Source organism: Coturnix japonica, chromosome 3 (genome assembly GCF_054131305.1).
Source record: "Coturnix japonica strain WE chromosome 3, WE-NBRP24, whole genome shotgun sequence".
Classification (NCBI taxonomy): Eukaryota; Metazoa; Chordata; class Aves; order Galliformes; family Phasianidae; genus Coturnix; species Coturnix japonica.
Window position 1 is genome coordinate 40,951,395 of NC_140665.1, and position 12,110 is coordinate 40,963,504.

Here is a 12,110-nt window from a genome sequence, read left to right on the forward strand (position 1 = left end):
CAAGCACAGTTACGTAAAACACTGAGCAAGGATTTGGACATGCAGTACTGAGAGTCATTTAACTTTAGCAGTACTAGCAGAGAAGTAATGTAGTCAGGAGGAGGCAAGGGAAATAGATATGAATGGGATGTTCCTTGGCTATGGTGGGCAACTGGATGCATGAGAGCAACAACGAATGTTCAAGCATAAGCAGGATTATTTCCATATTTGTAGGATGAAGTCAGAAACAGTGTAGCTTTTTACCTATGAATCTTTTAAGCAGAACATTAAACACTCTGCTCTTGTTTAGGTTATATGGACACTCACCCTAAGTAAAACATCACCTGTCTTGAGCTAAAATCAGTTTGATGTTTTATTGCACTGTAAAAATTCAGCACTTGCACTCTTCTACTTTGCACTGTGACTACAGCATGTAATGAGAAGTGCTCACAGAGCCTCTCAGATGGAAAACAATATATCAATACACTGTCATGACATATAAATTGAAAATACAGCATCATTTTTGGATATAAATATTTTGAGAGCAAGGATGCTCATTCATCTCTCATTGCAGTAGAGCCTCAGGCAGTGGAGCCCCGTCCCAGATGTGGGATCTCTAGTAATAACATAAACCAAGCAATAAACAAAATATAGTAGACTAATTTTTATGTTATTAGCATCACTCCAGGAGACAAAGTATGAAATCAGGTTGCAGCATAAAGATATAAACCTTAGACAATTAGGCTAACCTCCAAAATCAGAACGCTGCATTACAGGGAACCAAAATCCATTAGCAGCTCTCTATAACACCTCCCCTAATCTCTGTCATGAAGCCCTTCTGTATGTCAGGTAAGGTTTCATGGGATGTGAGAGCCTGTGTTTTGCCACCAAAACCATTACATCAATGATATTTTCCTGTTGTACATCATCATATCCATTGCACTTTAGTGATCAGATCTCTGTAGTCAGCCTCACTCCTGAATCAATACCTATGATGACGTGATTGCCAGTGTTGAAGTGTTGTAACCTATTTCCCTATATTCACAGAGCTCAGCTGAATTCTGCAGAGTAATTTTGGACTTACCAAGACTGAGTGTGAGAGAAAAACACTTGTCCTGCTCTTTTGAGGAAAGTGGTGAGGAGGGTGATTCTTTTCAGCCCAGTGAACACATTGAACTCCTGAAAGCGATTTCTGCACAACCACACAATTCCCTGCGTAGAGAAAGCATGAAGAAACATGTGGGTGAATGGCTGGAACTGCCCCTTGCCTCTCCTCTCCTGATACTGCATTGTCCCTGTGTAACTCATTAAACCTCTTAATCTGTGGTAACACATTTTTTCTCCTTTTTCCCTGGATCATTAAGTGTGGCTCTGCTGCTAGGATTAGACACCTGTATCCTGCCCCCAGGCAATGTACTGCCATGGGGTGAGGGGCAGAAAGGTTTGGCAGGCCTCTCCTGAGGCTTCTCTCCCTTTCACACTTCAGTACTGCTTCAGAGGCGTGGAACAAAGCAGGAAGCAAAATTAAACTGTTGTGGCAAAGGATTATGTATAGTTCTTACCATCCCCTGAAATGAGAATACCAAAGAGAGAATATGAGTGGGAAGGCTGATATTAAAGCCGACGCTCAGCTTAATCAAAGCAAGCCTCAAAACAACAGGGCAATGGCTCGAGACAAAGAACCCATAACAAATAAGCCAGCAAAAGAAGAAAAAAAAAAGACAGTCAATTTTTCTGCATGTGCAGGATGTGTTGGCAGCTTCTGCGTGGTTTAGGCAGGATGACAGAGAGGATTCAAGCAGGAGAACACCAGCAACAGCTGTTCTGGTTGCTGCTTCAGTACTGCCCGTCTGCCATCAATTTGCCATTAATTTCCTTCAGATGTAGTAAGTGTGCCTCACTGCTTTTTGGAGGATGGCTTCTGGCTGTATGCTGCATGGCACTGGGCTATCACTTATCCCATCAGATGCATGGCTGCACCAAGCTGGAGACTGGCAGTGATGGACATTAACGGGGGCATCACTAGCATTATTAATGTGTGCTCACTTTTCTGCTTCCCTCACCCCTGCCTGCTCTGCTTGCAGATCTATGTAATTGCTTGCAGTGAAACGACCCAGTGTAAAATCATACAGGAAAGAGAAAGCATAGTTTTATCTTGGGTCTTGCATATAAATTACCTTGCATAATATGGTGCTGTATTGCCATGCATTGTATCCTCTATATGCACCAGGAAAAGACAGTATTCAATTCCTTGCGTATGGAAACGTACTTTATATTGCCGATTCTCCTCTTTAAGTTACAGTACTTGGAAACTGCAATATTATGTTGCGCTCTGGTGGCTTTCAGGATCGCAACGGTTTCAGCCTCTGCATTTTTTTTCCTGTGCTGGCTCCTATCCTGTTTAAACTCCCTGGGGCAAGTTAATGCAGGAGAGCTGCCAGTCCGCTCAACACGGTGACCCCAGGGTGGGTGTGCCCTGTGCTTCCAGCTCTGCTGTGACATAGCTCAGTGCCTCTGGGGCTCACCGTACCTTCACCCAGCTGCAGAGCATCCTGACTTGGAAAACACCTCTGTATGAAACACACGAAGCATCTTTCATATAAAAGAGTGGTGTACTGATTTGATTTGTTTTCATTATTAACCATGGTGCTTTACGTTCACGTAGTGAATCAGAGCTCATCCTGAAAAAGACCCCGCTATATTTAGGAATAGCCTGTGCAGGCAGTTTTGCTAATGCTGGTACAGTGAGCACATGCTGGATTTTTAGCACAGGACTTTCAGTACCAGCCCTTGTCTGTGGTGGATGAGGAGCTTTTACACTCTCATAGTAGCAACAGCTACCAGGAATGAAGTTTATTTTGCAGCTGCCTTCAATGAGCGTGCATGTTGCCAGCAGTACTGATTCCCAGGAACAAAGTCGGCTTTTTTTTTGGTTTTCAAATATTAATGTCCTGCTGCAAGTGCCAACATACTTCACCTATTGTAACAGAGCTGGGGCCTCTGCAGAGGGACTGGAGAGGAGAGAGGGGAGGCTTGGCAGAGGGACAGTAACCATCTTTCTCCTGGAAATCTGCTGTTTTGGGAATGCTTGGAGACATATAAACACAGCCTTCAGCTTCTTATGAAAATGCCTCATCCTGGCAACTTGCGCTTTCTCTCCCATGTTTATTTCCTAGTCTCATCATTCAGTGCGTGAAATACTGGTTCTGGGGCAGTGTCTTGAATACAAAATTGCCCTCCACTGTTGAAAGTAGCAAAGCTCTGCCCAGTGCTCCTAAACTGATTTCAGAGCTTAAAAGCTCCATTATGTATAGGGAGAGTCTCAGCTTAGCAAATGCTGTGATCATCACATTAGCAAAGGAACAGGGAACAGGCTCTGATTCTCAGGTACATGCAAAAATCACATTATTTATTTATTTAATTATTTAATTGCCCTGAAGAATTAGGTTGTTTTCCACTGGTTAATTCAGGGACCACAAAAGCTGCACCTGAATGGAGCTATCTGAGTGTACTTCTGGAGCATGTCTCAGCCACTGAGGAATCAGGGTGAGATGCTGCTCTGCACCTGCACTGCTCCTCATCTGCATTGGGTTTCAAGGAAACAAAGCTTCAGAGAAGGGCCAGCAAGAGACAACAGCAAGTATTAGGAGTATTAGGGAAATTCATCCACCCTGATTCAGATGAGCAGGATCCTGACTGAGCAAGCAACATGATCATCTCCCCAAACAGGTACCACCTGAGTGCCCCATTGGCTGAGAAAGCTGGGAAAGATGTTCTCAGTGAGGGAGAGGACTGGGAGAAAAACAAGCTGAAGGCAGCTGAGGGTTGCTGTGGAGAAATACCAGCCCTCCCAGGTTTCAGGCCATGGTGAGGTGCTGAACTAGTCCCTTATAACAGGCTTTTCACATACGGTCCCCAACAGAAATGGTGACTAATGCAACTTTTTTTGTTTAAACTTAACATTGGCTGTATTTTTTAAATACATTTAAGACAATGTTTCAGCTTGAAATCTAAAAAAAATTAAAAAAAATTTAAAAAATCACTTTAAGATAATAAAAATAGCAACAAAGTGATTTTTTTCATTCAAAATCAACAGCACAGCAAAACCAATGCAAATTTGCTGAAGAGTGTGCTGTTCTGAAAGTGAATTATTCAAAGGGAAAAGTGGAGTAGACACCCTCCCTCCTGCCCAAAAAACCTTGCTCTGACATGGTTAGTTACTGTTTGCACTTCGTTTTCCGATTCCTGCCTGAAAACCCTTCAGTTTGACTGGCAGAAGTGCTGAACACTTAAAACTGCAATTGTAGGGGAAACACACCTTCACTCTAACCTCTTTTTGCATCATATTCCCCTGAGTGTAAAAAGGGGCTAAACTGCCTTTCACTTATGAGGATTATTGTGAGAGGGTATTTCTAGATGCCTGTGAAACAACTCCCTCTCTGCTTATAAGCCCTTAGCAAGGCTCATGAAGAAACAAACAGTGCAGTAAGTAAGGCACAGTACTGCACACTAAGCCACGCAAGACAGCACTGTGTGGCACAGTTTCTTCTGAAGTGGGAGCCATCTGTCCTCTCCTCTGCAGGCACTGTGGCAAGGTGAGTGCAACTGGCTGTGTGGGACTGGGCTCTGGGGGGCTCCCACAAAACGTGGCCTATTGCAGCACACCGCCTCCTCTGAAGAAGGAATATTCAAGAAATAAATGGGCAAATCTGAGGCAGCCACAAAAAATTCCACCCTATCTCCTTACCGTGACCTTTCCCAGTTTGTAAATACTTCCCACTTTTCTCCTTTTGACCAACTAAACTAAAAAGCTGGGACAAGTCATCTTACAAAGCCTGTTCTTACAAGGTTTTTGGGCTCCAGTCACTTGGATACATTTCAGGTAAGCAGACAAACTTGTGCATGATTGTCCAAATCGAACCTCTTATGGTGTTTGCTCCCTGCTATTAGACTTGTATATTGTTAGCAGAATTTCTTGAGAGTTTTTGGGGTGCTGATGCTGTATTTTTCTTGGGTGTGAGTGACTTGCTCTGGAGGAGGACCTAGGGATTATAATGTTAATTGAGGGCTCCAAGCATATAATTCATTATTGATCTCTATCTCCCCTAATTCAAGACGGCTTAATTACATTGTTGATAGCTGCTTTTGATTTGTATAAAATAGCTTGCAGAATTATGAAGATTCCTTTCAAGTGCTAGAGGACACCTCCACCTCTGGAGCCAAGAACCTGTTCAGCATTCTGTATAAAGCAGTTTTACAGAGCCTACTTTTATTTAAGTGATTCCAAAAGTTGCATCTGTTAATTGAAGCGTTATGATACACAGCTGACATAAAACAGGGTATTTCCATTTACTCCAACTGAAAAAACAAGAAAAGAAAGGATCCATGAATCACTCTGTCTGAGTGTACATGAATGAAAATAGTCAAATGGAACCCGGAGCATATGGCAGGTTTGAGATGCTTACACTCAAGGTTCATGTATCCTCACACTGAAGCTGGGAGATGGCACAGTGTCATTCTTTCCACTTTATGGGTGAGGAGTTTAGAAACAGAATAGGACCAGGTAGGGCACAGAAGAGAGGCCTGAGATAGGCTGCCTCTGCTTGTGATGGATACCCTGCCTTTTTCCTTGCACCACAGCACCAAGGCCAGCAAGAGGCTCCATGGAATGGGTGCCTCCTTTCTGCCTTTCTCACCCTCCTGCCTCCTGCGTCTCTTGCTTTACTATGTACACAAGTGAAGGACAGGTGATAATGTATCCTAGGTTTGACATGCTCATTGTATCTCCTCCTCACACTTCACATTTTCTTGGCAAGCTGCTTGAAACTAAACTCACATGCTGGATGTTGAGAGTGGTCTGAAGAAGGCTGTGAGGACTGGGAACCACCTCTCACGCCATAGTGGCTGCCATCAGGTAAAGTTCTGCTCAGCACTTGAAGGGCAGGAGCTGGGGAGGGTCAAAAAAGATCCTCATTCATGTTGCTACCTTCCTTGAGGTTGCAGGTTATTTTGTTTTATCAACTGTGTGAGACATAAAAAAAATTAGCATTTCAAAAATGTGTGCTGGCACACACAGTTATGTCCATAATTCATCAGGGTTGTTAAAGCATTCGAAAGGATCCAACAGTGCTGAAGTCACGGGACAAATCCCTAATCACTCTGAGTTTATCCTCTTATACTTGGATCCAATCTGCTCAGTGTTAAAGCACCCAAGACGTGGCAATAGGAGAGAGACAGCCCAAGGTCACTGTGCCATGAAGTCTGGTCTTTTTCATTCTCTGATTGACTTTTAAGGTGAAACATCCAAGGGTAATAAAAAGCAGAACTTCAGCGAGCAACATCAGCTTCCAAAATTCCATTAAAATTTCAGTAAGTCTGTCATGTCTATGGACAAAATTTTCCTAGGTCTCTGTATAAATGGACCCCAGTGGACACACTCTGACATGACATTTGGGCTCTACGTGCGCTGAAACATACCAGCTTAGCAGTGCTGAAAGACTCTCAGTCATATGGCACAAGCCTAACACATTAATTGCTCTGAGTTATTTTTGGAAGAGAAATGTCTATACAATAAAACCTGTGCTAGATGAAAGCTAATTTAATCAGATGCATTTATATAATTACTTTCTTATGAACAACAATTGCTGAGATGACTTATAGAGTAGGGGAGAAAATGAATAGTGTAAGATGACATAACACTAGAGCTCAGAAATTTGCAGTCAAGGGGGAAATATGCCAGATGTTCTGCAGTACTTAAAGCTAATGGGATGCCACGTTAATCACTCTTTAAGGCATCCTTTCATGCTTATGTATTGGAAACTGTTATCTTCCCTTTACGTTGCATGTCCCTGATTTCATCACATTAGTTTTTAACTTGAGGTCATCACATCACCACTATACCTTTGTGTATGTCAAACAGTCTGAGATTTCTATGTGCAATGGGTCCCGGGGTGTTCCTTACAGACGTACTGCTAACTCCTGCCAGAGGTGCAGAACGGATTGTGCCTCCTAAATTGGAACGCACCAAAGCAATGCCAGGTATAGAAATTAACTTCCAAGAGTAGTGTGCTTAATGATTCCCGTTACGCTCCCCAATCACCTGAAATCGTTATAGCTGGTGCCCAGGGAGACATGAGGTGGTCCAACTAGGAGCTCACAGAATCACCATTAATTGCTCTCTGCATCACAATAAATAGATAGACTTGCCATACTGACATGGGAAAGAGAAACAAACTGGGAATGGAAACAGAAATCTTGCTGTTACCTACTCTGTGCCTTTTCTTATATTACATCATTAGCCTTGGCAAAGCAAGGAACAGAGAATGAGCCAGAGTCAGCAAAGTGTTTGGATCACCAGTTTGAAGAATTATACATGCTAAGGAACGTGCTAAATAACAGCCAGCTCTATTCTTCCTTATCTTTTGAGAAAGAGCATTCATGAGAGATGTTGATCACGAGTTGTTAGACCTCAAAAATCATTCCTGCTTCTGCATCACTTGGGCCTGGATTGATGACGAGGTTAGGTTGTCTGCAAGTCTGCTAATTGATTCTCTAGGACAATTTCCTGAGAATATATATATATTTTTAATCTGTCTTTCAAGCAATCAAGCCAAAACTTTCAGAGAAAATGAAAGTAAGGTCTCAGATCCAAATGCCAAAGGAGTCAAAGATAGATAGCTAGAGAAAAGGACTGTGTGTGGGAAGTACTTAGAATTGGAAAGGGAGGCAGATGAGACCTATCTGGGAGAGAATAAACCAGGAGAGTCCTGAGAACTTCTGAAGTATTAAACTCTGCAGACCAATCTGGCAAAAAAACCAAACAAATTTGGTTGTAAATCTAATGCTTGCTAAGATGTATCTGTTAAAATGATGTCATAGTGTGTGCAGTGAACAAATGTTAGCACATTAGTATTACAATCTAAGTTACCTCCCACACCGACCAATTACTTGTATAAATTTTAGAAGTCTGGCATATATCCTGGAAAGGGAACAATCTGTCCTAAGGAGATTTTAAAATTCAAAAGCGTTTAATGGGTCTTTCCATTACCACTTGAAGAGTCAGCTATTCATCCTGATAGCAATTAGATTAGACCTAGCAGAAAAAGCAATTGGAGAACTAAATTGAGATCTTCACGTGGTTGTAACCAGTGCACAGAGCACATGAGCAGAGTAGCCTGTACCAGCTAACCCAGTCAAAAGAGAGAGAGAACAGGATGCTTTTGCCAGCTATTTTATGTGAGGGATTTTGAGAGCCTGATTGTTGTAATGAATGAGGGCAGAGTATTCCCCTGAATGCTTGCACTAGTCATGACACTGACCCACTTGTATGGAAAACTCATCTGGCAAGGATATTAGCATGCATCCTCTGCTGCTTCCGATGCTTGCCAGAAATAGTTATTTGTCAATCGGGGAGGATAAAGGAGTGAAGTGTATGATGAGGGAGGGAGCAGAGTGGTACTAGGAGCCCAGGAGTGCAGAACAGTAATTAAAACAAAGGCGGAACATCTGGGCAGAGATCTGGCCTCTGCTGAAGTCAGTGGCAAAGTGCTTAACTGGCTCTTAGAATACCAGAATTTCAGCCCTAATGAAGGAGTGTTTTCAAGGAAGAGGATGAAAAGTACATCTGTGTGGAAGAAATGACTGGACTGTCTGAAGATCTTGAGTAGTTGTAACCAAGGATCTTTTATGTTGCATACGGTTGTAGAAATAGACTGAATATAAGCAAAGAGATCTTTGTATTTTTGAAGTGCTCTGTCTGGGTGTGGAGATCTACAGAAATAATAGTTACACCCGTTAAAACTCCACAAGATGTGGACATGTCTCTTCATGGTTCATAAATGTCAGTTATGGAAGATTCAAGAGCAGTAATTGAGGAAGAAAAAGGTTCATCACAAAGGGTGGAGACAGAAGGATGAAGATGCTTTAGAAGGGTCGTAAACAAGTTAGGCTTTGCCTGCTGTAAGTACTGATAAAATAGCAATAGGCAGATGAAAGGCAGACTTCTGAGAGTACTGTAGGAACACCATTAATATCAGAGGAGCAGATGTGCAAATGAGAGCAGAATTTGGTGCAAGTGCCTGAGAACACTGTAATCAAGCAGGATTTACTTAAGAGGTTATAAGATATGCTATTTCTGAAGCATACTTTAGCTCCAGCTGCTTTCCGTGCAACCAGCCCATGATCCACAGGTCATTATAATAGTGCAAAAAAGTAAGCCGTACCTTCAGGTGTTGATAACTTGCTGTGCTGCTCTCAGGTTATTCAATGATTACTCAGGTCTTGGATACAATTTCTTTACCAGTTTCAGAAATTTATCTCCCATGTACTTGAACTGTCCAGAAAAAATTGAGTGGAATTTGGCTGCTTTAATTCCAGAAAGGCTAATTCTTCCTTGCCATGACAGTACAGAGGGCATTAAAGCCAGCTGTTAATTATACTTCCATGTAATTTAGGTGGCCGTGGCTTAAGTGGAAATCTATCTCAGAGTCCATAATTTCTGGATGGCAAATTGGTTGGGCTCAAGAATTTCCATCATTTAGAGGCTGAGAAATCTAGAAGTAACTGCAGAAGATGAAATTACATTGCAGTGTAAGTTATGTAATAGCTATCTGTGATCACTGTAAAAATAACACCATTAGGACCTACAGTCTTTGAATACATCCATATACCTCTTTGGAGAGAAGAGATGAAGTAAGTTTACAGAACGATCAATCAGCTATGAAACACCTAATTTTTTTCCATTCTAAATTCATGCCATGTTAAGTATTTTATTTCAACATTAGTCAGGACTTAACTTATATTCCTGCAGTTAAAAGGGCAAAATCATTTAAAGAGTTTATTTTGAGCTCCACTGACTACTGATTGCACGCCACATTTACAAAACCAGAGAGTACATAAATCTTTCTTTCAGTACCTGAGTCTTTTCAGATGCTGCAAAAATTCTACTGCTTCAATAAAACTTATGCCAGAGGAAGTGGTGTAAAGCCTGATGTGATAAAACACATTTGTCTCAGTATGCACATTCATTAGTCCATGCAGAAGCAGAAGCACCCCTCATGGGTCAATACTGGGGACGTGTTTACGGGCTGTTTCAAACATCATCCTGTACCAGTTAGTGATTTTTACAAGCAAGAGGACTGCCTAGAGGATCATGACAAATGAGTGGTGGATAGCTTTGTTGAACATGTAATTGGCTGATCAACATCAATGAATTAAGAGCTGGGAAGAAAGAGCAAGAAAGCAATTCTAAGCAGAAAACAATTATGGGATAGCATAGGTTGTGCTGGCGGTATGCAAGAGCTCTGTAAGAAATGCTGCTGCAGAGGGTAGAGGGATTGTTCCTGAGATATTCTGCTCAGGGCAAGGAAAGACTTGTGCCCTGTACAGTAGTACATCCTCCATGCTGATAAGAGGTCCATAGAAAAAGCTGGCAGTCTTGGAAAGGCACTTTGAGAAGAAGCACCCTACTGCATATCTTGAGAGGAAAATCAGAAATCACTTCTTCATTCTGGGAGTAATAAGTAATTATCTCCTAGGTGGTATGAGGTACATATAGACAGGCAATGGGGATGTATTTCTCACACAGCTTTTTCTATTTCCAACTGCATAACAAGACAGAAAAAAAATCTGCCTTGAGAAAACAGGAGGATGTGAGCATGGAACTCAAATAACCTCTTATATTTTTGCCTGAGAATATTTGAATTTTTTGCTGAGCTGAAGCAGGGGCCACACACAGACTTTTCTGGGGAATAGCCATCCATGAAGTACTGCCTGTGCTGGCGTAATCTGATGAGAGACAAGAGAAATCAAGTATTTCTTATCCCAAACACAGACTGGGGTGTGCTCAGGACCTAAGGGACTATCAATAAAGCCTTTGGAAATGAGATGAATTATACATTCTGTGGGTTAATTTATGTTCCATTGCATCACAGTCGCTTTCAATTATAATCTCAATGAAATTGACCCCTCGTAAATAAAAGTAGGATTCCATGACATCTGAGCTATAAGCAAGGTCGCACTGATAGTTACTTCTTTTTCAGCTTCTCTTCATCTGCAGTGAAGTATTGAGGCTGCAGAAATCCACTGCAGCTGTTCGTGGCCATTGTTGCAAGGCTTCTTGGCACTTTCCTGGATGCAGTATTGGCCTTTGGAGGCTCTCTGGGATAGTTTTTGTGCTGTGCTCTGCTGGTTGCAATACTGAGCCAACTATATAAATCTTATTCTAAAATAAAACAGGAACACGCAACAGTTTTGAGAAGGGAAGCAAAGGGGGTTGGACTGAGAAATTCCTGCTACACTTCTTGTTATCTGTGATTTTCTTCTGTTCCTTGCAAAGTCACAAAATGCAATGTGTATGGAGGCATGAATAATCTAGTTGGTTTGCCTGGTAGAAAAGGTGTGGAGGGTACTAGTCCCACCCTGGCCCTGCGGAGGATTACCCAAGATGTCCTCTCCCAGCTTCTCTCCAAGTGAAACACAGTTTGTCCTTCTTTCTTTCTGCTCCTTCCCATTCCTAGTCTGCCTGCTCCACCATCTCTGGGACAGTCACTTAACATGACACTGCATGAAATACATCATCACAAATATGATCTTTCTTTAGGAAATTTCTTGCAGGCCAGTCCTATCTCCATGAAGCCTCATACTTACAAATAAAACCTCACAGCATGTCTCTGGACCCAGGAGCACCATTCCCTGCTAGAGCAACTCGAAAAGGCTACTCTGGCCAGGGTACAGTGGTCAGGATTTTACCCCAGGCATGATTACTGGGCTGACATATCTTTCTGGGTGTCCTCCCAGTTTTTTAAGACGCTAAGTTCTATTGGGGCCTGCAGGAAAAACCTGCCCATGGGAATGGTCCTAAACAATATTCCAGCACCTTATCACAAATGCCTGCAGCGCACTGCTGCAGCTCTTGATTCAAGCAACTTAGTTCTTGCTATACTAAGACAGCTTTTTCTTCTGTAGTTACCCTCCATGCATTTGTCAAGGACGCATTTGTTGTGAAACTTAAAAAGGTAAATGTCTCTCTGTTTCAGGGGTTTTTTTTTTGGTTTGGTTTGGTTTTTGTATTTTTTAATGTAATAATCACCAATAAAGACACATTTTTAAATGCTCTGTATGTCCCAATGTCA

At 42.0% G+C, this 12,110-nt stretch overlaps 1 long non-coding RNA gene across 2 annotated transcripts in view; it reads right to left on the minus strand.

Moving 5' to 3' along the window:
- The window catches only part of LOC107311478 (uncharacterized), a 103,726-nt gene that overhangs the window by 20,050 nt on the left and 71,566 nt on the right, over positions 1-12,110 (minus strand). The window contains exon 3 of one of the 2 annotated variants that reach the window (XR_001554086.3): positions 1,064-1,191. The exons of the other annotated variant lie outside the window; for it this stretch is intronic. This is a non-coding gene — a long non-coding RNA (uncharacterized LOC107311478). The remainder of the gene's footprint in view (positions 1-1,063; positions 1,192-12,110) is intronic. 2 annotated transcript variants of the gene reach the window in all.